The 24,220-nt window shown below is 42.4% G+C and overlaps 1 long non-coding RNA gene across 1 annotated transcript; it reads left to right on the plus strand.

Annotated features, from left to right (window-relative positions):
* Positions 1–19,553: 19,553 nt before the first annotated feature.
* LOC130543761 (uncharacterized) lies at positions 19,554–23,440 on the plus strand. The gene is made up of 2 exons (XR_008959338.1): positions 19,554–21,819; positions 22,737–23,440. It is a non-coding gene; the product is annotated as an uncharacterized LOC130543761 (long non-coding RNA).
* Positions 23,441–24,220: the final 780 nt, after the last annotated feature.

A 24,220-nucleotide genomic window follows, 5' to 3' on the forward strand; every position in this document is an offset into this window, starting at 1 on the left:
CGATTCTTTTCGCAACCCTGGAAGTCAATAGCTCTCATGCCAAATTCCTCCCTCTCTGGAGTGTTCCATGGGAACACTGGACAATAATGTATTGTGGCACGATTTTTGTTCATTGGGTTATACCCCTGCCATGGCTTCCCAAAGTACTTCGAGTAAGTTCCGTTTGATTTAGAGTAGCCATGACCGTGGGTCTATCCAGCCCCTCAGCCGTGGTCCCCTCCCTGCTACCCTTGAACACACCCAGCAGGGACTGTGTTCGTGCTGGCTTTACTTTATCACAGGCATTGCTATTGGTACTGTTCTGTTTGTTGATTGACTGATTGATTCTCAGGTTTATTATCCACATTCCCCACTGGACTGTGGACTCTATGGGTGGCTGCCCAGTACGACCTTGAGCCCTCCCTCAGAGCCTCCGTTTCTTTGTCTGTAGAAAGCAGGGATCAGAACACACAATTCACGGTGTTGAAGGAAAAATTAAAGAGTAAATTGGGTTTATGGGGCACCTGGCTGGCTCAGTCGGTAGAGCATGAGACTCACTCTCAGGGTTGTAAGTTCGGGCCCCACGTTGGGTGTAGAGATTACTTAAAAATAAAAATCTTAAAAAAAAAAAAATCAGGTTTAAAAAGCACTGTCTGATAGGAAGCACTATGACCACATAATATGTTTTTCTAAGATGCAAAGTGGTCTCACTATGTCTTCATATCATTACTCACTCTTTGAAAGGATTCGGTGTGTTTGTTTTCCTACTAATTAATCTACATTTGCCCCTAAAATGTAAGCTTCCACGGAGGGAGGGTTTGGGTCTGTCCGGTTTGCCTCTTACTTAGATTGAGCATTTCTATAGCAGTGGTACCTACCTCGTAGGGTTGAGAAGAAATGAGATATAATATTAGTGATAATTATTAATTTTACTACTATGTGAACTCAGATTTCTGATACTTTATATTAGAGGGAATTTTTTTTTTTAAAGATTTTATTTATTTGACAGAGACAGCCAGCGAGAGAGGGAACACAAGCAGGGGGAGTGGGAGAGGAAGAAGCAGGCTCATAGCAGAGGAGCCTGATGTGGGGCTCGATCCCAGAACGCCAGGATCACGCCCTGAGCCGAAGGCAGACGCTTAACGGCTGCGCCACCCAGGCGCCCCTATATTAGAGGGAATTTAAAGCATCTGATGTTGGATGTTTTAAGTCCCTGATCCTGTTTTCATGGCAGGAACTTATGGCATCAGGAGTTTAACAAGTGGCAACCAGTGCTTAAAACGAATAGATGTGGGGGCACCTGGCTGCCTTAGTGAGTAGAGCATGTGACTCTTGATCTTGGGGTTGTGGGTTCAGGCCCCACGGTGGGTGTAGAGATTACTTTTTAAAAAAATAAAATCTTCAAACAAACAAACAAACAAACAACAAAAAAACAGGCGCCTGAGTCATTCAGCCAGTTAAGCATCTGCCTTTGGCTCAAGTCATGACCTCAGGGTCCTGTGATCGAGTCCCACATCGGGCTCCCTGCTCATCGGGAGTCTGCTTCTCCCTCTCCCTCTGTCCTATCCCCCCCACTCATGCTCTCTCTCTCAAATAAATAAAATTAAAAACAAAAACAAAAACAAAAAAAACACAAAAAAAACAAAAAAAACCAGAATCTGTATATAGTCAGAAAAAATGTTTCACCTGGAAGAAACTTCAAAGAATGTACCAGACAAAAGTCCTATGTTAAGTGAGACCGCATTTTTATTTTTCACTAGGAAAGTCATAATATATTGGTTGAGAACTGTCTATTCCACTTCCATCATCTCTTTAACATGTTTAATAAAGAGGAGAGAAAGAATAACAGCAAAAAATGCAAAATGTTAATAGTGGAAGAGGAGAGAAGTGAAGAGGTGAATGGAGCTCTCTGCTTCAGGAAAATTCATTTTCATCCAACTTGGATATACGGTTTTAGAAATCTAAGATTTAAGGCTGAACATGAGAGAGAATTATCATGTTCAACGTGGTCGTCTAACATGTGGGTATTCAGTGTCCTACTGAAATTGCGTCCAGGGAAGGAAACCGAAGTGATTCTCTTGGGCGCACGGACCAAGAAGATTTGTGCAGTTGGCTAGATCGTATATATTATTAATCACCCATAAATCAGTATATTACCACTTTGTAGTAGTCGTTCCTGGAAATGCACCCCTTTTGTTTCCATTAGGCAACAGTTATGCCACCTCCAGGAAGGATTTAAAAATTTGGTCTAGAACGTATAAATGGATGTCCACGCATAGAAATAAAGGCCTGTGATTGTTGGTAACAAACTGACAGCAACAGCTACCTCTTAGAGAGACGGGAAACTGAGTTGAGCAATGGTAGTCAAGAACTTTTAGCTTTATCCCTGAAGTATGAATGTTCTTACAGTACAAATTAGATTCATGCACTGCTTGCATCAGTAAAATGTGATTTTGAAATTATAAGACCATCATGCTAAACGCATACAAAGTAATAAAAGCAGCTGTAGCCACTGGAAAAAAAATTCAACCAAGCATGGTTTAATATTACCGTGTTTACATTTGTTGTAAAACAATGTGTGGTAATCTGCATGTCTTTTTCCTTCAGGGACGAGTTATATTTTAGAACTGAAATTTGGGTGCCTGATAATTTTTTAATTCCCACATGCATTGGAAGCCCTATTCATACATCGCTCCTCCTGAACCACCTTCCCCCTCCAATCAATCAATCAATCAATCAGTAAGCAAGCAAGCAAAAAGAAGTCCCACTTTTGACAAGACCACAGGTCCATCAGAATGAACAGGCCAAGCTGCTTAGGTCCCTGACTCAAGGCAATCTCCGTTTGTCCCTTGATTCTGCAAAAACCATCTTATCAGATCAACAATGATTTCTGTCAAAAACAAGAAAAATCCCCCAGCTCCCCTTCAAAAGCGGGGTGTCAGTCCCTGTGTGTAGGTCCTAAAGCTCTGGGGCCGTGACCGGCCGAGGAGTCATGGCGCGTCTGAAGGGATAAGAGGAGATAAAGTGTATCAAAGGGGGCCTTGACACATGGGATGCTACGCAGGCCTGTCTCCCCAGAGCATCTCTGGCCTGACTGACAGGGGATTAATCCACGGGAGGGCCGTAAACAATGGCTGAAGTGGGCTTGAAGCCCAACACCTGGATGTGGGGCTGGATGCCGTCCGGGAGGCCGCGCCATACTGTGAGGGGACACAGGCCCTCCTGACACACTTCTTAACTACCCCTTCCACTTCTTGCGGGGCCTCTGGCCTGCCACCCTTTCTCTTGGATAAACATGTTTGAAAAATAGGTCGGGATTTTTTTTTGTTTTTGTTCAGTGCTTGGGGGCCAGGGGAGCAGAAGATGTTAGAAATTCAACAGTCGCCCGCTGTGAGTTCTTAACAGAAGAGGGTTTCAGATGACAACCCAGTGCAGTGGGCAGACTGGGATCCTGATTCGAACAGGTCAGGGGTAACGTGTTTGAGATGACGAGGATCCCTGGAATGGGCACTGGGGGTTGCCAAGGAATCAGTGTTCCTCTTGTGAGAAGTGATGATGGCGTTGTTTGGTTTTTTCCCTTAAAAAAATGTTTATTTTCTTATACATGAGCACTGAAGGGGATGGCAGTGACAGGAAGTCTAAGACGGGCTTTAAATACTTCGGAGCGGGAGGAGCCTAACTGAAGCAAGCATGAGCAAAATTTTATTTTTTTTTAAGGTTTTATTTATTTGTCAGAGAGCACAAGCAGGGGGAGTGGTGGCAGAGGGAGAAGCAGCCTCCCCGCTGAGCAGGGAGCCCGAGACAGGGCTCGATCCCAGGACCCTGGGATCATGACTTGAGCCGAAGGCAGATGCTTAACCGACTGAGCCACCCAGGCATTGCAAGCAAAATTTTAATAATTATTGAATTGGGGTAATGGCCACTGTACTAGTTCCTCTACTATTGGGTATCCAATAATAATATCCAAATAATAATAATAATAATATCCAAATAATAATAATAATAGGCTTTTTAAAGGGTTCCAAAGAGTAGCAGCGTGGTGTGAAAATTTACTGAGTCCTGTGTCAGTTGGAATGGCTACACCCACCGAATCGTGGACATATTCTTATCTGCATCGGTGAGGTGGAGAAAACCTTCTGAAAGCAATGGCTAGTACCACTGGTGACAAGCGGAAATGGAATAAACCGAGATAGTTTCATTTCTTGAGCTGCACTGCCTCATTTGTGACCAGCTCCCTCCTACTGCATGCTTACTCCGTGTGTGTGATCTCATTTAATCTCACGTGGCTCAGAGAAGTTAAGTAATTTTCCTGAAGTCACCCAGCTCACAAGTGGTAGATCCAGAGTTCACACTCAAGGCAATTCAGTTTTTGATTCTATGCCCTACTTGGTACCCACTTTCTGATAAGAGAGAGGAGAAAAAGGAAATTCACAAGCCTTGCTGCCCTGTCTGTATTTGAAAGTAAAATTATTAGGTAGTTTTGTATTTAGCTCCACAGGACCCATTGGATTTTTTCTAAGCTCACTCGGTGAAATCCAATTTTGTTCATCACGAATTTTTTTGTAGGCACCGAGCATCATACGTCTTGCCTCATTGAATCTTCAACAACCCCTTGAGGTCAATATTACTCCCATTTCACAAATGAGGAAACGGAGACACAAAAAGTGAGTATGTGCCCAAATCCTCGTACCTAGAAAGTGGTAGATGCAAACATTGCATTAAATTGTTGATCCTGGTTACTGAGTTTTCTGAGGCCCCTTAAACTTTCTGCCTCACCTTAGTCCCAGGCCTGCATTCTTTGTAACTCATGACATATTTTAAAGGTTTTTAAAAAATAAATCAGGGACGCCTGGGTGGCTCAGTGGGTTGAGCGTCCAGCTCTTGGTTTTGGCTCATGATCTCGGGATCCTGAGATAAAGCCCTGTGTCAGGCTCTGTGCTCAGTGTGGAATCTGCTTGTCCCTCTCCCTCCCTCTCTGCTTCTCCCCGCACTCTGTCTCTCAAATAAATAAAATCTTTTAAAAAATATTTAAAAGTAAAGAAATTAAATAGCTGGGTTGGGGCTTTAGCCCTCATTACTATGCCTTTCTCCAGAGTGGAGACCACCCCTCATTCATCTTAACACCGCCAGCTGTTAGCACATGGCAAGGCCTAAGCGCAGAGCTAAGGCAAAATCTCAGATAATCAGGGTGTTACCTTCTGGTAAGAAATTCTGGGAAGTAATGATAATAGTTAAAAAACAAAATGACAGTGATGAATGCAAACCAAAAAAAAGTCATTGATTATGTAGCTGCTTCAACTCTTTAGGGGAAAAGACTGTCATTTACACACAGAAAGCACTAGAAAATATTTCTAAACGGGTCTTACAAATAGGAAAGGAAGCACAGGTGGAAATTCTGCCTGCGAATTATACTTCTTGTCAGTTATTGTAGTTGGAGGTAGAAAAATGCTGGCCTCAAGTTTTGAAGGAAGCACTGGCAGAAACAATGGAAGAAAAGCACATCATCAATAATTTTAACAACAATAGTGATAGATTACCCCTTTAGAAATCAGAGGAATTCCAGGCTGTAGCAAGAGAATACTGCATGGGTTTGGGAGTCCGCATGAAATTTTTTCAACTTCGGCTCAAAAGGACTGTGTCTAACAACAAGCATAATCATAATTCACGGTACAATTCATTACCCATACAAGACACTGAACTAAACGCTTGATATGCATTAACTCACTTAATCCTGTGAGCTCAGGATTACCCTTATTTCATGAACTCAAACATTTGCCCAAAAGCCTCCTAGCTAGAAAGAGGACCAGCGGAGATTTGAACCAAAACCCTGTAATGCCCCTTCACAACCATGTAAATCAGGGAAAGAAAAACAAATCAGTTGCTTAATTTTTGTAAAGATGCCCCAGATTCCTGATTGTTTGGAGCTCGTGCCCTTCTGTTGGCTTCTGCTTCAGCTATTAGCTTTAGAACCTTCCAGGCTGATCCAAACTGAAGGTAAGTTTCAAGTACAGGTTTTTCTGGGAGAAGTATGGCTGGCGCTTTCAAAAGGACCTAGACCTTTCTCAGCTCCTTTTGGGTCTTTTAATTCTTCCCAGAAGATAATTAAACGTTATCGTCCTGACCCTAAAGCAGACTGTTAAGTAAAATAATAAAGGGAAATCAGTGGCCTGTGCGTGTGGTTCTGACTTGTGGCCCGGTGGCTTCAGAGAAGATTTTGGGGGAAACAGTTTCAGAAGGGACCCTCCTTACATTAGTATCAAACCTGAAGGGCAAGGGATGCACATTGACCATCCCTTAAAAGAACACAGACACCAAAGAAGAGAAAAACAGCTGAAAAGATGTTAATTTCTCTGGTAAATGACAGAAACGGAAATCGCATAATTTCTCCCACAAAACGGTACGAAGTTACGCACATAGTACCAAACTTCGTCGTTACCAGATGCCCTTTTATTCACATTTTCACATCTCTGATATTAGACCTGCATCTTAGAATCAAAGTCATGTCAGAAGCGAATTCGTAGACGTTCTTCTGTCATAGCGGTGCATAAAATAATCCTGAAACTTCTGGTCTATGGTGTCTTGGGGTCATTGACAGCGTGTAAGAAAATCAGCCCTCGGTGTGGCCCTCCCTAAAAACCCCAGTCTACATCCACAAATTCCATTTTAGGAGATGAAGCTTTAGTACAGACTTCGGCTCCTAACAGGGAAAAGCAAAGGTTATCGAGCCAAAATGTATAAACAAGCTGAAGTAAAAAAAAAAAAAATGCGTGGCTAGCAGCCTTTGAGCTGCTTCTCGAAGAGGTTCTCTTCGTTGGTTAGTTCACTGCCCTGTCCTCCGACCATCCATAATTTTACATCTGTTGAATATGATTGAGTTTCGAATATGGAGGTGGCTCAATTTTTCATACTGGCTTGCAAAAGTTTTGTCTCTGTTCAGCTCCGGGAGGTGCGTCCACAATGGCACGCATGAATCTTGTCTATCAGTAAAGAGAGTCCCTTGAACTCCGCCTGGAGGGAACAAAGCGTTTCCAAGATGCATCCGAGTAGCAGATGTTGAGTTATCTGAAGGGTCAGAATGCCAATTAGATATTGAACATGGCAGGAGGAGGGTGGAGTTTGCAAAACAAATGAAGGGTGAATAGGAGCAGTCCCGGAGTTGAGGCTCGGATCCCGCTGTTCTTTTGTACAATGATTTGTGGCAAATTTGTTTTGTCACTGAGGCATAGTTCCCCCCGGGTTTTAAAGTGATTTTGTAATCACCAAAAGAATTTTTTTTCCCTTTAAATGTCCTTTTCCTAATCAAAACTGGATATCAGTTTATTACCTTAAGAAATAAAGAAAATAAATTTGAACAGCCGCATGTATTTACCCACGCGGGGGGGGGGGGCGTGGTACAAAGGCGAGTCAGTCTACGTGGAAAAATTCGAGGCAGAAGTAGTGAAAAGGAAGGTAATCATTCAATTAAAAAAATTTTTTTTGGATGGAAATCTGAAAGAATTCTGATCTTTTTTTCACTTTAAAAGAATAAAATAAATGCTTATCCTTTGATCCTGCAACTAAACAGATTTTGCTGATTTACCGCTTTAGAGGGTAAGGGTATAATTTCAAATCTAAAAAGCCTAAAGAAAGAAAGATGTGGGAAGCCCGAGATAGGAAATGCTTCTATAGTTAATTATGTATTTATATTGGTGTTACCATCATAAATCATTCTTAAAGAAACAAAACCGCGTAATAGGACAACAATGGTGTTCTGTTTAAATAGTTTCATTTGGTGCCTGAAATACTTCTGGGTATTTTTTTCCCTTGAAGCCACCCACATTTAGTAAAATTATATCACTGAGTGGAGCCTACCCTGCTCTCTCTCCCCCTTCTGACTCCTGGTGGGTACTGGACCGTGGAATACCCAAGGCAAACCGGCAAAAAAAGGAAATTAGGATTGCATCGATTTAAATCGGCCAGTGCTGTGACCCAATTATTTAGTTCTCTCTTGACCTTTGGAGGTCAGATTTGACTATTTATGCTATCTGCTAATGCTTTACTATTTTTCATTGCTCTCTGCCTGTTAACAATTCTGACCCACAGCCTTTCTGGCCTGAAGGGTCGTTCTATTAAACAGTCGCTAATTACTCCTTGAAACATAGGCCCCGTTTTAAAACGTCATTTGAATAAAAGCCCAGCCCAAACCCCCTCCATTTGTTTCATGAATGAAAACAAAATATAAGCGTTTGAATATTTCTGGGAAGTCAAACATTGTCGGGTTTGAGCAAATGGAAGATAATCTGCCTTACTCTAATTCGTAATTTAGAAATTGCTTCGAATAAAGACTGTTTCTAAAAATGAATAGCCCAGGCAGTGGACATGAGCCTTTAATCACCCTATGGAGTATGCTTTATCGTTCCTGCCCTGAATGTTTTCATCCTTGCTAAAGATCTTAAATGCGAGAACATTATGTAAATTTTGTCTCCCTTCCTTCTTTTGCTCTACAAATATGAGTATCAGTTATGTCCCAGACAACATGGTAAGTGCTGGGATGGAGGAGTGAGCAAGGCAGCCAGAAGTCTCTGAAAATTAGCCTTTTTGTTATCTGCCTGGAAAATGCTACATTTGGTAGCAAGCAAATAAAGACAAACAGATGTTCTCATCTCCAATGTTAACCATAAATATGAAGTTATGGGTCCGGGGATGTGATTCACTTTCCAAAATTTCTCTCATGTTGTCTTTGAGACATAAAAAAACTCTGTTACTTGGGGCGCCTGGCTGGCTCAGTCAGCAGAGCATGGAAGTCTTGATCTCGGGGTTTTGAGTTCGAGCCCCACGTTGGGTGTGGAGATTAAAATCTTAAAAAAAACAAAAACAAAAACAAAAAAAACCTTTGCTACTGTCTGCAAAATAAAAAATAGTAACTTATTTTAGGTCAAAAGAGCCGGAGACAAAGAACACATTAAAATAATAATTTAACTAAAATTGTTATATTTACTATTATTGAGTTAAACAGCGCAATTGAAATGCCACCCAGGAATTTCAAGGGTTTTGGCCGAGGCGCTGGTGTCACCGCCGCGCAGCTGCCTCCAGACCTCGGAACGGGGCTGTGCCAACATCATCTAACAAAATCTCTCCTCTTGGTGACGCTCTTCCACGTAAACAAGTGAAATATGACAGGAAAGTGGGTACCCCGTCGACTTCCTGTGTTCCTGAGCTCTACATTCTTACACATAAACCTCTAATTCATGTCAGAATGCAGAGGTCACCACAAAAAAATCTGAGGCTAAATATACCCTTTTGTCCAGCAGAAGGATAACAGAGATTTTCTTTTTTCACCAAAATGTTTCCACAACCAGGTGTTTCCCATGTTGGCCTAGCCGCATTAGGAGTGTGTTTACAGACCTAGCAATTAGCATTAAACACTTAAAAAAAAAAAAAAAAACTTTCTATTTGGAATAATGTTAGATTTATGGAAAAGTTGCAAAGTTAGTGCAAAGAGTGCCTGTCAGCCCACGACCCCTCTCGGTCACATCTTGCTTACCCACGTATGTCGGTCAAAATTAAGGAATTAGGGGCACCTGGCTGGCTCAGTCAGTGGAGCATATGACTCTTGGTCTCGGGGTTGTGAGTTCGAGCCCCAGGTTAGGTATAGAGAGATTACTTTTAAAAAAACTAAGAAATGAACATTGGTGCAGTACCATTAACTAAACAGACATTATGGATTTCCCCAGTTTTCTCACTGATATCCCTGACCACAATCCAGTCCAGGAGACTGTTACATTTAGGCATTATAAACTTGTAAATTCAAGTATTTCTGTGACTTTCCTTTCAAAAATAATTTATTTGCTGGGTGCCTGGGTGACTCAGTCGGTTAAGCATCTCTTTTTTTTTTTTCCCGAAGATTTTATTTATTTATTTATTTATTTATTTGACAGAGAGAGAGACAGCCAGCGAGAGAGGGAACACAAGCAGGGGGAGTGGGAGAGGAAGAAGCAGGCTTCCCAGCAGAGCAGGGAGCCCGATGCGGGGCTTGATCCCAGGACCCTGAGATCAGGCCCTGAGCTGAAGGCAGACGCTTAATGACTGAGCTACCCAGGCACCCCTAAGCATCTGACTCTTGATCTCAGCTCAGGTCTTGATCTCAGGATCATGAGTTCAAGTCCCACATTGGGTTCCACACTGGGCATGGAGCCTACTTAAAATAATAATAATAATAATATTTATTTGGAAGTTAACAAATGATTCATTTTAAGAGGTATTTTAGGAGTAAAAAGAGTCTGGATTTAGCTTAATCTGTCAGATGTAGATGGTGAAAGAACTCACATTTTACAGACATTTATATTTAAGCAGGATACAGGTTTTCTCAGTGGAGAAATTCTCTTTCTCCAAGTAATAAAATACGCTATTGTCAAATTTTAAAAAGAAAGGGCAAGAAGAAGAGATACCCTTGGGGAGGAAAACCACAAGATACCATTTTCACATATCACATTTGCAACAATTAGAAAGATTGATCTTACTTTTGGTCAAGTTTCTTAGCCTGTCTGTAAGTCAGCTTCCTTCTCTGTAGAATGGTGATCATCGTTGCTCTGACCCCATGGAGGGGCAGGATAGCAGAGTGGTTAAGAGTGTGGCTCTGTAACTGGACTTTCTGGCTCAGTCTGGGCTGTCCCACTTTTTGGCTCTCTGACCTTGGAGAAATTACTGGACTTAATGTCTGGTGCCTCAGTTTCTCATCTGCAAAGTGATCGTAACAATAGTACCTGCCCTGGAGAGTTGTTACAAGGACCAAATGAGATGATGTGTATAAAACGGAACACTGTCTAGCATATAATAAGTCCCATAAAAATACTTACTATTTGGGGATTTTTCTACGGAATAACTCTGTTAACACATGGAAAGGTCTTAAAACACAGTGTCGAATTAATGTAAGCTCTAATTACCCAGTGTTGATGAGGGAACAGGAATAAGGGAAAAGCAACTCTGATGACAAGTTTAAATTTAGTCCACAATTCCACTTCTGGGAATCTGTCAAGGACGTTGAAGGATATACATGATAAATTCATTGTTCTTTCACCCATTTATCTATCGATTATAATAAATATTTATTGAGTATCTTGTGTCCCAGGCTCTGCTCTAGGGACTGGGACACAGTGTCATGAAAGACACACCATTTCTGCCAACATGGAGCCAACATTCTAGGCAGGACACAACCGTGTCCCCCCAGATGTCAGAGATGAGGGCTTAAAAAAAAAAAGGTCAGGCAGGTATGGAATAGAGGTAGAAGAGGGAACTAGAGAGAAATCAAGGGATACCCAGATCTTAATATAGGAGGGATGCAGACCCCTGGGTACCTGGAGGAAGAAGGTTCTGGAAGGGGAGAACAGCAAGCACAAAGGCTTGCGATTTGGAGTCCAACACTGGTGAAAGACCTGCAGAAAAATATAGAGAGCCCCTATTTTTGACAAGAGAAAAATGGAAATAAGCAGACGGGACACAGACGAATAAATGTCCTTAAGCTGTTAATCATGTTTACCTCAGTGCAAGGGACAGAGGAGAAAATCTTTCAGTTTTTCTTTATAAACAGGTATCTTACTCTGTTTTTCCAATAAGCATCTATTATTTGTCGTTTAGATGAAAAAAACAATTGTTAAGAGTTCTGGAAGAACGATAGTCTTTTCTTGAAAGAGTCTGGAATAGGGTCTGGTAACAACCTTGCCATAGACGTTGAGGGCTGAATAATTCAGGATGGGGTCAATCCTGGGGCAGGGTCAGCAGCACCCTTGGCTTCTACCTTCTAGATTCTAGCATCACTCAGACAACTGAAAATGTCTGCACACATTGCCCACCAAATGTCCTCCAAGCGTCAAAATGGCCCCATACCCCCCACCACGTTGGAAACCCACTGGTTTAAGGGAAACTTGGGCTCTGGAGGCAGCCTGGGTTCAAGCCCCAGCCCTGTCCCTTGCCAGCTGTGGAGCCTGTTACTGCTCCCCTGTGCCTCAGTTTCCCTATCTGTAAAATAGGGCATCATCATACTGTCCTCCTGGGCAGCCTGTGAGGACGAAGGGGGCTAGTTTATGTCCTGCATCCAGGACAGTGTGGCACATGAAAGCGCTGCATGAATGTTGTCATCGATGTGCTGTGTCCCCTACCCCCTTGAGACAACTTTAGCAGCAGAGCCCAAAGCCTGCCTCACCAGCTCCCTCTGTCTCCCTGCCCACCAGCCTGGGGGTGGGGGGTGGCCTGGGAGCCGGCTCCGTGCCTGTGAATGGAAAACTCAGATGAGGAACAAGGAGAGGAAATGAGTGGCTCAAACTCATTGTTCAGCCTGGGGAGACACCCTGGTTAAGTGCTTCCTGCACCTTTTGTTTAAGGGGGAAAGTGAGCTTTATTTTAACTGAAAGTGGATTGTGTAGCTACCGGGATAGTTTTCTTCCCAGAAGCAGTTCCAAACCTGCCTCTCTGTGTCTTTTCCAAGAGCCGGGTGGACCAAGAAACCATTTTAGCCACCCCTTCCCCTCCTCCTCCCCCCACCCTTGTTGCGCAGGCTCTCTCTCTCTCTCTCTCTCTCTCTCACACACACACACACACATACACACACACACACACACACACACTAGCTTATTTTCCCCAGAGCAAACCACATTCCTCTTCAGGACCCACTCATCCCCTGCCCCAATCTGGTCCACATTTCACTTTGGTGGAAATTAGAAACCATACCGCTCTGCTTGAATTTTGGATGCCCTCTGTTTCCTTGGATTTTTTTCCCCTATATATATGGGTTTTGTTTTGTTTTCTTAACTTTTCGACTCTCCTCATCAATGCTCTCTTTAATTATAAATAAGTGTATATTTTTATATATGTTTATGTATTTAGGTTTCATTTGTATTTATACACTATATTTAATATATATTTACTTTTAGATAATGTTATTCATAAACATGTGTTTCTATTAATAAAATATTTTATATTTATATGCATACATATATAATATGTTCCACGTTCTGTATCATGGATGTGGCTATAAATATATAAATTATGTGTACCGAAAGCAGTGGTTCTCAACAGGGGCAATTTTTGCTTCCTCCCCCTAACCCTCCGGGACATTTGTCAATATCTGGAGGTTTTTTAATATTTTTTGTTTATTTATTTGACAGAGAGAGAGAGAGCATAAGCAGGCAGAGTAGCAGGCAGAGGGAGAAGCAGCCTCCCCGCTGAGCAAGGAGCCCGATGCAGGGCTCGATCCCAGGGTCCTGGGATCATGACCAGAGCCGAAGGCAGATGTTCAACTAACTGAGCCACGCAGGTGTCCCTGGAGTTTTTTTTTTTTTTTAAGGATTTTATTTTTTAAGTAAGCTTTCCACCCAACGTGGGGCTCAAACTCACAACCCCAAGATCAAGAGCCAGCCAGGCCCCTTGGCTGGGGATACTTTAGGGTGTCATGCCCTAGAGTCCTGCTGCTGGGATCTAGTGGGTAGAGACCAGAGATGCTACTAAGTAGCCCACAGTCCCCAGCACAGACAGTTCGCTGGCCCAAAATGTCAATACTCCCAAAATTGTGAGATCCTGATTTAAACAGATGAATATGCAGTCATTAAACTAATACAATATCTGCTGCGTGCTGACAGTTTGACATAGATCACGTCTTTTTCATCCTTTCTGCAACCCTTCTATCACTCGCATTTTGCAGATGAAGAAACGAAGGCAGGCAGAGTTATAGATCCTGCCCAAGCCCACACAGCTGGTAAAAGGCAGAAAGCCAGGATCGGAACCCAGCCTGTCTGAATCCAGGAGCCAGGGTCTTACCTACTGTACCACAGGCCATGGAAAGCTACCTTGCATAAATCATTAGACAAAAAAGGTCTGGCTGAATCATTAGAGCATGTGACTTTTGAAATCGCGGTCGCGAGTTCAAGTCCCACAATGGGCATAGAGCTTGCTTTTTAAAAGGGGGAGGGCAAATTTCAGGTGCCTGGGTGGCTCAGTCCGTTAAGCATCTGCCTTCGGCTCAGGTCATGATCCCAGGGTCCTGGGATCGAGTCCTGCATGGGGCTTCTTGCTCAGCGGGGAGCCTGCTTCTCCCTCTGCCCCTCCCCCTGCTCCTGCTTGCTCTCTCACTCTCCCCCAAATAAATAAAATCTTTAAAGAGGGAGGGGCAAATCTGACAAATTAACAAGCATGGTTCCATTTCTAGAAAAGAATTAGTCTATACGTTATGAAAAACTCAAACCAGAAGAATGCCCTTCATGCTTTAGCCAGTGCTCCTATGTGGGCAGCACCTGGTATAGGGTGTAGACAGGTTCTCAGACATTCACACGTGCACACACACACACACCCTTGGTCTCCCGTGGTAGCATCTCACTGCAAGTTGCATATTTCCTACATAGCCACTTACTACATCCTACGGTTTTATATCGCCTTGTGAGGTTATTTGATTACTACCTTTCTATACCATTGCCTTCTTGGAAGCTACTTCTGTGCCCATTTCTTCCCCTCTGTTGAATCCTCACGTTAGCTAGAGCCCCGCATGTAAAGAGCCATCAATAAATATTTGCCAGATGAATGGTTGCGGTGGGATTATGGGAAACTTCCTTCCCGTGTGATAGACACAATAATGCTTGAGTTGGCTTATCAAATGCATTCTTTTTGTGATCAGAAGCAAACAAGATCATCTGTGTTTCTACACACGTACTGTGGTCCATCCATCCAATGACATCTGGTGCAGCCTATGAAAGTAAGGTTGTAGGTAAAGATTTAATGCATGGAATGCATATGGTTGCATTGGCAGAGGCAAAGGGCTGGAAAAGTGCTGGGAAGGGGTTGTGTGTGTGGCTTTGCTTGTGTGTGTGGTTGTGTGCCGACGTAGAGAAAACAAGTTAGGGGATGTGATTTCTTCTGGGGCGGTGGGACGATAGGTGATTTTCGCTGTCCTTTTTCTTTTTTTTTCGTTATTAACCTTTTTCTGGATTTGCTACAATGAGCGCGTCATTCATTTTGCAATACAGTGTCGTAAGGTGACGTGCGCTCCGAAGAAGCACCACACTATGCAAAATTACACAATTAAAACCACGGGGCTTATAGAAGAACCTCATCAGTGACACAGTAAAAAAAGGAACCTAATATAAAGATGTCTGCACAGTTTTACATCAAATTGATGAGTATATAAACATTACAAAAAGAGCCCTTTACCTTGAAAAAAAAAACAAACTCGGGTTTGTTTGTGGACGTGGGTGTAAGCTCTGAGCTGTTGTGAAGTGTGGAAGGAGGTTTACCTGATTTTGGACAAAAGGTTTTAACAGCAGGCGTGGACGGGTGTGGACGGCGACAGACGCAGTGAACTAGGTGTTTGGTTGTGCACATGCGCAGTTTGTGTATCCCTCCGCGTCTCTCACCTGGGTGCAGTTTTCGGCATTCACGTTGTGTTTCTTGCGGGTGAAATTGCACACGACCTGATGCAAGATGCATGTTGTGCTTGAATCACATCCTAATAGATCGGTCGCATTGGAACGAATTCGTGTTTTTAAAACAAGTGCTAGAACAGAGCTGACTATATGGGGGCGGGGAACATTTCAAAGTATTAACGTACAAATATTTCTGGTTTATAGCTTGTACTTTTCCAACCAATTACCATTCAGGTTTTACAGGAAAATAATAGGTTACATACGTTTAGAAGTGTTAATAGCAGACAACTATGGAACACCTACTATGTGTTTTTTAAGTGCATGACCTTTTTTTCTTTTTAAACTTGAAATCACCGCCCCAAGATCAAGACTTGAGCTGCAATCAAGAGTCCCACCTACCCTTAATGGACTGAGCTACCCGGGTGCCCCTAAAATGCATGATCTTATTTAATCCTCTCCCAAACCCTTGAGGTAGGAATTACAGTGAGGAACCTGAGGCACAGAGAGGTGAAGCATCTTGCCCAAAGTCACACAGCTGTGAAGTATCAGCACTGAAATTCAAACCCAAGTGTTCCCTGACCCAGGATTATGCCCACACTCATGATTCTGTATTACCTTTGAGTTGGACATGATATCCCTAGTGCTGCTTGTAGTAGTACGAGCCACAGGAGGCACAGCATAGAGGATAAAGGATGATGTCCCTGTGGGAGGCTTGTCTGGACTGTGAAGGGCAGTGTGCTAGGCAGCAACCCTGCCAGGAATACCAGCTGACGTGAGACTGTCATTACAACCCTCAGGGGCATATCCAGTTCTACCTGCAAATTCTTATATGTTGGACCAGAAAACCATCAAAATTTACCGACCAGAGAAGGCCAGTGGCACCCCAAGTGGCTGGTCAGGTCAGCACTTAAACTTCCAGCAGGCTTGAATACAGTGCACTGTTGAGCAATGTCTCAGGTCATTCGGTTCCAGGACACACCAAGTGCCCAGATCTTCTTGGACCTAGTTTGGCATCACGTTAAGAGTGGAGGCTCCCTCTGGGGTGCCCGGCTGGCTCAGTCGGTGGAGCATGTGATGCTTGATCTCAGGGTCCTGAGTTCGAGCCCCATATTGGGTGTAGAGATTACTTAAAAATAAAATCTTGAAAGAAAGAAAAGAGAAAAGAGGAAAGGAAAGAAAAAGAAAAGGAGGAGGGATGGGAGGAGAGAAGGAAGGGAGGGAGGAAGGAAGGAAGTGAGGAAAGTGTGGGCTGTCCACATGCCTGGGATCCAGTCCCAGCTTCACCACTTGCTATCTATGTGACTTGCTCGAGACACTTTACTTCTCTGTTTCCTCATCTATAAAATAAAGGATATTCTGGGGTGCCTGGGTAGCTCAGTCAGTTAAGCTTCTGCCTTCCGCTCATGATCTCAGGGTCCTGGGATCCAGCCGGGTGTCAGTGTCCATGTCCGTGTCTGGCTCCCTGCTCAGTGGGGAGCCTGCTTCTCCCTCTGCCTCTGCCCCTCCCCCCGCTCCTTCTCTCTCTCTCTCTCAAATAAATAAATAAAAATCTTTAAAAAGAAAGGATAATCATTGAGTTGTGCAGCTGCCCCAGGTTAACTCACATACAGGATTAGATCAGGGCCAGCTATATGTTAGCGAATGAAATGAGAATTGCCACCCATGGTGGCCGGATATGGCCACTAAATACAGTTTTCTGATCAGGAATACAATTTAAACTAGCTCAATGCCATTATGTCTCAGTTTTCCTTACACACTTGCAGAAAACAGGTCCAGCCAGGGATCTCCAAATTTCAGATCATGCCCCAGCAGCTAGGACATTTTTACCCTACTCCCCCAGTATGGGATGCTTTCTTATTTTACAGACTCTGGGTAGCTCGAGCTCTGCCACTCCCAGCGCCATAACAGCTCTCATCACACCCTTGAGTAAAAGCGGAGGGGCTTAGGGCAGCCCCAGGAGCCTGCTCTAGACAAGCTATCTTCCAATGACTCCCTGGACTTCACCTCCAAATGCGTTCTGCCCCCGCCAACTCCGGCCTCCCTGCTTCTTTGCACACCTCAGGCATGCTCTTGCCTGTAGCCCTTGGTGCTGGCTCTTCCATCTTGCCCCAGATTTCTGCAAGGCTTATTCCCTCACCTCCTTCCAACCTGTGCACAGATGTGACCTTGCCAATGAGGCCACGTCCTGACAACCCACGTAAAATTGCAACCACCCCCTCACTTCCACAAGCCCTGTCTCATTTCTCTTTCCTGCTTGAATCATTTATCCCTTCTCCTACATGATGTAAGTTCATACTTACATTTAGTATTTTTCGTTTTTCCTCCCTGCTAAGATGTAAGCTCTGTGAGGGCAGGGAATTGTTTTTGTCACCAGTGCAGCTCCGCCCTGAGGACAGTGCCTGGTACATAGCAGGTGCTCAGTAAATGTTTGCTGCGTTAAACAATTGAATACGTCACTGAATGAAGATGGAATGTTTTCTTTATCCACATTCAGCTATAGGCTGCATCCAGAAAGACCGCTTTGTTTCGGTAGAAACTTCTAGTTGTCCCTCGAGATCCTGTCTCTCTTTCTTCCACCCAGAGTGGGGAATAAAACACTATACATTTCCTAGACTGGCTTGTAGTGGGGGTAAAGTCATGTGACTGAGGTCTGGCCAATAGGATGTAAACAGAAGTGTCAGGCGTCAGGGGGCTCTCTCTGCTCTCTGTAAGTCCCTTGCTGCTTGGCTACTGCCAGTTAGGCAGCGAAGTCAGGGGAGTCTGCAGAGCACAGAGGCAGAGAGAGGATGCTTGGGTCCAAGGACTTCATCGCAGCCTTAGACCACCTACCTTGCTTTTAATGGAAAGAAAATAAACTTCTCTCTTGTCTAAGGCACTGGTTTGTAGGATTTTCTGTATCCCTCTCAGCTGCAAGTATATAACATACCTTCTGAAACCTGGAATGAAAATGAAGTTAAGTTTCTGTTCAACCTCAGTGTGCAATTTCGCAAGCTTTTCCCAAAACCCCATCCAGCATAGCAAGTCTCTGCTAGCTGGTTTCTACTGCTGAGAAACCAATTTCTAATATTCCCAGGATCTGAGTCAGGTGTATTCCTTGTGTGATTACACATAATGTGTTATTGTGACTTTAATCAAGGAGAATTTTTTTTCACTTGATATATTAGTGACCTTCCTTCTGGATCATCGGGAACGGCCACAAACATTAGCTGGTATTACAACACGTTATCTGTTCTTTCCTCTGGGGACTGGTATAAAATCTGAAGCTAGATCTAGGGAGATACTGGGCCTTGCTTTCATTAGTTTCTGCCTTTCTTTTCTGCCTTTCTGTCTCCAAAGGCAGAGGAAGGAAATAAATACTATTGGCTGGGGTTTGCTACTGAAGCAATATAATTTACATAACAGCAAAATTACAACCTAGAATCCTAAGTAGCAATTATAATGTAAAATAACAAGACAAAATTTTACTCTTAAACCAACAGCAAAAATAAAGAGTGGAAAATGTTGATAAACTTCACAGGACGTTTAAATACTAATTTAATCTCATTTGCTTAGAGGGGGGGAAAAAAAACAACTACCAGGCATTCTCTGGCCCTAAAATTTAAATAGAGGAGAACTCTCACAGGCAGTAAATTTAATTCTATGAGCCCCAAAGTGGGAAACTAGATATGGAAGGAACCCCAAAACTCATAGGAATGAGGTTCCAAATAAACTTTCTAAGCCTAATAATAGATACACTGTTCCCCCAAACAAACAAACAAGCTAATTAGGAATTCTCATTTTGTGCTTGAAAACAGTCCTGTTTTTATTCTCTTAGACGCCCTCAGTGAGGTTTTATGACTCTCCCATCTGTCCTATGGGAAATATGGTTCACTGGCAAACCATATTTTACTTTACTTTTAAAGATTTTATTTTTAGGGGCGCCTGGGTGGCACAGCGGTTAAGCGTCTGCCTTCGGCTCAGGGCGTGATCCCGGCGTTATGGGATCGAGCCCCACATCAGGCTCCTCTGCTATGAGCCTGCTTCTTCCTCTCCCACTCCCCTTGCTTGTGTTCCCTCTCTCGCTGGCTGTCTCTATCTCTGTCAAATAAATAAATAAAATCTTAAAAAAAAAAAAAAAGATTTTATTTTTAAGTAATCTCTACACCTGGCACAGGGCTCAGACTCACAACCCTCAGATCAAGAGTCGCTTGTTCCAGCGACTGAGCCAGCCAGGTGACCCACAAACCATATTTTAATTGTAGGTGAATTATTGGTTAAGTAAATTTTGGCCCCAAAAAAGTAAACTTAAAAAAAAAGTAAACTTGCTCCTCATTCAATACATAATATTTAAAGTCTTGGCTGGATTTGGGCATCTCTTTAGCACCCATCACTATGGGATGTGCTTTGAGACATTTGGACAATGTTAGCTGTCCCAGAGTGAGGACTGAGCCCAAAGGGGTAGCCTGCAGATGGTTTTATTTCCTATGCTGGATCATTTCAGTGGCACAGAGACATGGCCTTCACAAATGAGAGGGTTCACCTTCTTCCTGTCTGATTACATTAAGGAGAAAGTCTGTTTGGTGCTAATAGATCCTTAACACAGATTCACACGTACTGTTTTCCCCGGTTAACAAAGAGGTGGCAGGCCTCAGGTTAGCAGGTGAGAGTACTACCTAACTAGAATGTAATTTTTTTAATGCATTTGTACCATTATTTTTCATTTATGTGTTCTCCATTCGTGATAGTGATGTACAAAATTTCCTTTTAAAATAAAGTTGTGTAAGTAAAAGAGCAGGAGTTAAATTGTTTTACGTATATTAAGTAAAATATTAGCTACGCTGACTTGGCAACAATTACAAAGGTGCCTAGTGGGAGACACTGGATTGGAGGTCCTTCTCGCATTGTCTTCTGCCTCCTTTTTATATCTTTTAGGAGACAACTCTAGAATTATGATCCACAAACCATGTCCCACCCCCTGTTTTATACGACATATGTGTTAAGCATGGTTTTTCCATTTTTAAATGACTGGAAAAAATCAAAAAAGGAATAATATTGGGGCACCTGGGTGGTGCAGTTGGTTGAGCGTCAGATTCTTGGCCTTCCTTCTCTCAGGTTGTGGGTCTCAGGGTTGTGAGATCGAGCCCCACATCGGGCTCTGCACTGAGCGTGGAGCCTGCTTGGGATTCTCTCCCTCTCCTTCTGCCCCTTCTCACTTGTGCGCTCCCTCTCTCTTTTACTCTGTCTCTCAAATAAATAAATCTTTTAAGAAAAGAAGAATATTTTGTAACACATGAGAATCATAGAAAATTTAAATTTCAGAATCCATAAACACATTTTTTTAAAGATTTTAAGTAATCTCTGCACTAATGTAAGGCTCGAACTCACAACCCTGAGATCAAGAGTCACACGCTCTATCCACGGAGCCAGCCAGGCGCCCCTAAACACATTTTTCTTGGCACATGGCCACATGCGTTGTTTTTGCATTGTGGTTGTTTTCGTAACACAAGGACAGAGTTGAGACCCAAACAGTGCTAACAGATTGCCAACAGGCACATATCCAACTATTGGCGAAGCTGTGGTTTTCCCACCTGTTGTGATTAACCCGCAAAAGGAAAATGCCCTGCATAGGCCCATAAGACGATCACCATATTAATTTTTTTAAGATTTTGTACTTTGCAAAAATACTTCTCAGTGTATGGGTTCGTTGATCAATGAGCTCTCAGCCTTCTGCTTCTAAAGAGAGGAAGAAGCGAGGGAGTACCTAGGATGATCCAAACTGAGTAGCTGAAGACATTAGATGACATGTTAACTCAGTATTTTGTTTTTATGTTTTTATTTAGTCTACTATAAATAGAATACACGTTCATAGAAGAAAATTAGAAAAATAGAGGAAAGTAAAATAGGAAATCACCCGAAATCCTGCCACTCAGCAATAACAACTGTTAAAACTTCAAGGCACATACATGTAAATGTTCATTTAAGCAGTAACCCACGATTAGACGAAAAACAGAGGCTTTGGGACATCAGCGTTCTCTGTGACCACTCATGAGCACACATGTTTTTACGTTGAGGTTTAGAGTATGTAAGCTCAACTCAGGATGCCGAGTGATAAGTATAAAGGCACAAATTCTTTTATGGTTTGGTTCAGTTGGACGTTGAGGTCTTTAATCATGTGGTCTGATAAGCCCACCTGGTTTTAACTTTCATGTCACCTGGTTGGTGAAATGCACGCTCACATAAAAAGATAACATTCTATTTACCGGGATTAATTACTCAGACTTTCCTCTCCTGACCTAACTTTTAGGTAATACTTTTATTTGCATAATTAAAAGGTTACTTATAAGCTGGAAAAACAGGTTTGATTTAGTTCCAAAATGTAACCACTGGCTACTTAGAAAACATTCCTCTTGCTTCCAGTGTGGGGTAATACTTGTGAAACTAGTAACGCCGGTTAGATTTCTTTGAAAATACACACATGGTAAGTTTAAGTTGGTTGTAATTGTGGAAGAGAAAAAGGTAGTACTGAAAAAATGTGGGGGTTGTGGAATGTGAGCATAATTTTAAATTTCTAGTTAAAGCTGTGTGGTCTTAAACAATTAAACTTCGCTGCGAGTGAAATATGTAGATTTATCATTTTAAATAATAAAATGACCTAAAATATGGGACCAACAATGATATAATTATCTATCTTTAAAAAATTATAATAGAAAACTGGGGCTCTGGGCTGGCTCAGTCGGAAGAGCATGTGACTCTTGATCTCGGGTTCATGAGTTCAAGCCCCATGTTGGGCATAGAGATTACTTAATCAATCAATACAAACTTTTAAAAAATTATAATACAAAACTAACAGCATAGCCTATTGAATCTTACTGTATATGAAACAATTCTGATTTTGTGTTTTTATTTATAGTCTTCTTAATTTCTGTTAGCATTATAGGGGGATATTTCTTTCTAATGTTATATAGTATATATATAACATTTATACATATATAAATACAAATATATTTTCTGTTTCTATAAAACATAGATCATATTTTATCAGCTATCATTATACTATAAGCCCTTCCCCATGCTGCTGCAAATCTTCATGCTCATTTGTGGAACATGAATATGACGTTACTAAATGTCAAATGTACCCAAGCTCATTTAATTATTGTCCCGTGGTTGGACATGGAGGTTTCTTTTAATTTGGGGGTAAACCATAAGGAAATAGTCTTTAAAAAAATATGAAGTCTGTGGAAATGCTTACAACGAGAGTCAAAATGTACATATTTGCAGGCGAAAAGAGTTAACAGCTGGGGGTGTGTAGATTTCTGTTTAATAAATAAGTATTAATTCTCTGTATCTTTGGGCTTTTGAGTCACTCAATGGATAACTGCTCTCTCTCTCTCCTAGTAATGACAAATCCTACCGAAATTCACTCTAATTTTCAACACTGACTTCAAATCTACAGGACGTTTCAATCGATACATCATTCCTTCTCTTGCTGTTTATAATAATGGTTATTGAGTACCCGGTATGGACTTTATATTTGTCATCTAATCCAGGGGTCAGCAAACTTTGTGAAGAGTAAATACTGTAAGTTTTGCAAGCCATATAGTCTGTGTGGCAACTGTTCGACCTGCCATCAGCATGAAAGCGACCAAAGGCAACGTGTAAAGAAATGGGTGGGCTCCATGCCAACAAAACGTTATTTATGGACACTGAAATTTGGATTTCATATAATTTTCATGTGTTACGAAATATTATTCTTCTTTTCATTTTTTCCCGCATCCATTTAAAGATGCAGAAACCATTCTTAACTCACAGCCATATAAAAAACAGGGTGGAACATATTTGGCCTAAGGACCACAGTTTGTCCCAGCTGTTCTAATCTAATCTTCGCAACAGGAATTGCTTTGCAGCATTTTGTGGAAACCGAGGCTTAGAAAGTTTAAATAACTGCCAGAGAGTGACCGGGCCATGATTTAACCCTCTCTAGAGCACCTGGCTGGCTCAGCCAGAGAAGCACGTGTGCAACTCTTGATCTCAAGGTCGTGGGTTCGAGCCCCACGTTGGGTGTAGAGATTACTTAAAAATAAAAATCTTTAAAATAAAAAGAGAGAAAGAAATTTAAGGCCAGCTCACTGATGGCCACACTCATGCCTCTTCGGAGCCGGGTGGTCAGGAGCAATCACATGACTTCTCTAAACCTCAGTCTTCTCTGTAAAATGGGAAACATGAAAACAGTACCTTTCCACCAAGCTGCCCTGAGAATTTGATGCAACAAAGCATGTTCTTGGCAATACTAAGAGGTGAAAAAAGGAAACCAGGTATTATTATCTTGTGCTACAACTCCTTCTCTGCAGAGAGGTAGTTTAGGACAGTGGCTAAAGGTGTGGACTTGGAAATTAGACTGGGTTGAAATCCTAGCTCTGCCAGGACCGTAAACAATGTAGGAGTTAATTCTATTTTTATTTATTTTATTTTTTATTTTGAAATGACATTACGATCATTGTATCTTCTCTTCCTGCACTTCAGTGACTAGCCCACCACAGCCGGACCTGCTGCCTTAGTTAGCACAGCGTCAACACTGTGCACACAGACACGAGTGCCAAACGTGGTTGCGAATGAATGAATGAATGAGGGTGGTTTTCTTAGTACCTGGTGCCGAACAAACCGGCTTTATTTCTTCTTTATAATACATTCACTTCATCCTCCAGGTCGGTGATGGTCCAAATAGGCATTATCCTGGCCAGGTCACTAACTGATGTCCGGTAAATGCGTGGAGGTAGAGTCCGTAGTGTCTTAGAGGATCGTGTGGAGGCCCCGCTGGGCAGAAGCATGTTTTCCGAGTTAGAACTGGAAGAAACTGGACAGACGACCTCTTCGGGTGGTTC

This window comes from Ursus arctos, unplaced genomic scaffold (genome assembly GCF_023065955.2).
Source record: "Ursus arctos isolate Adak ecotype North America unplaced genomic scaffold, UrsArc2.0 scaffold_16, whole genome shotgun sequence".
Lineage (NCBI taxonomy): Eukaryota > Metazoa > Chordata > Mammalia > Carnivora > Ursidae > Ursus > Ursus arctos.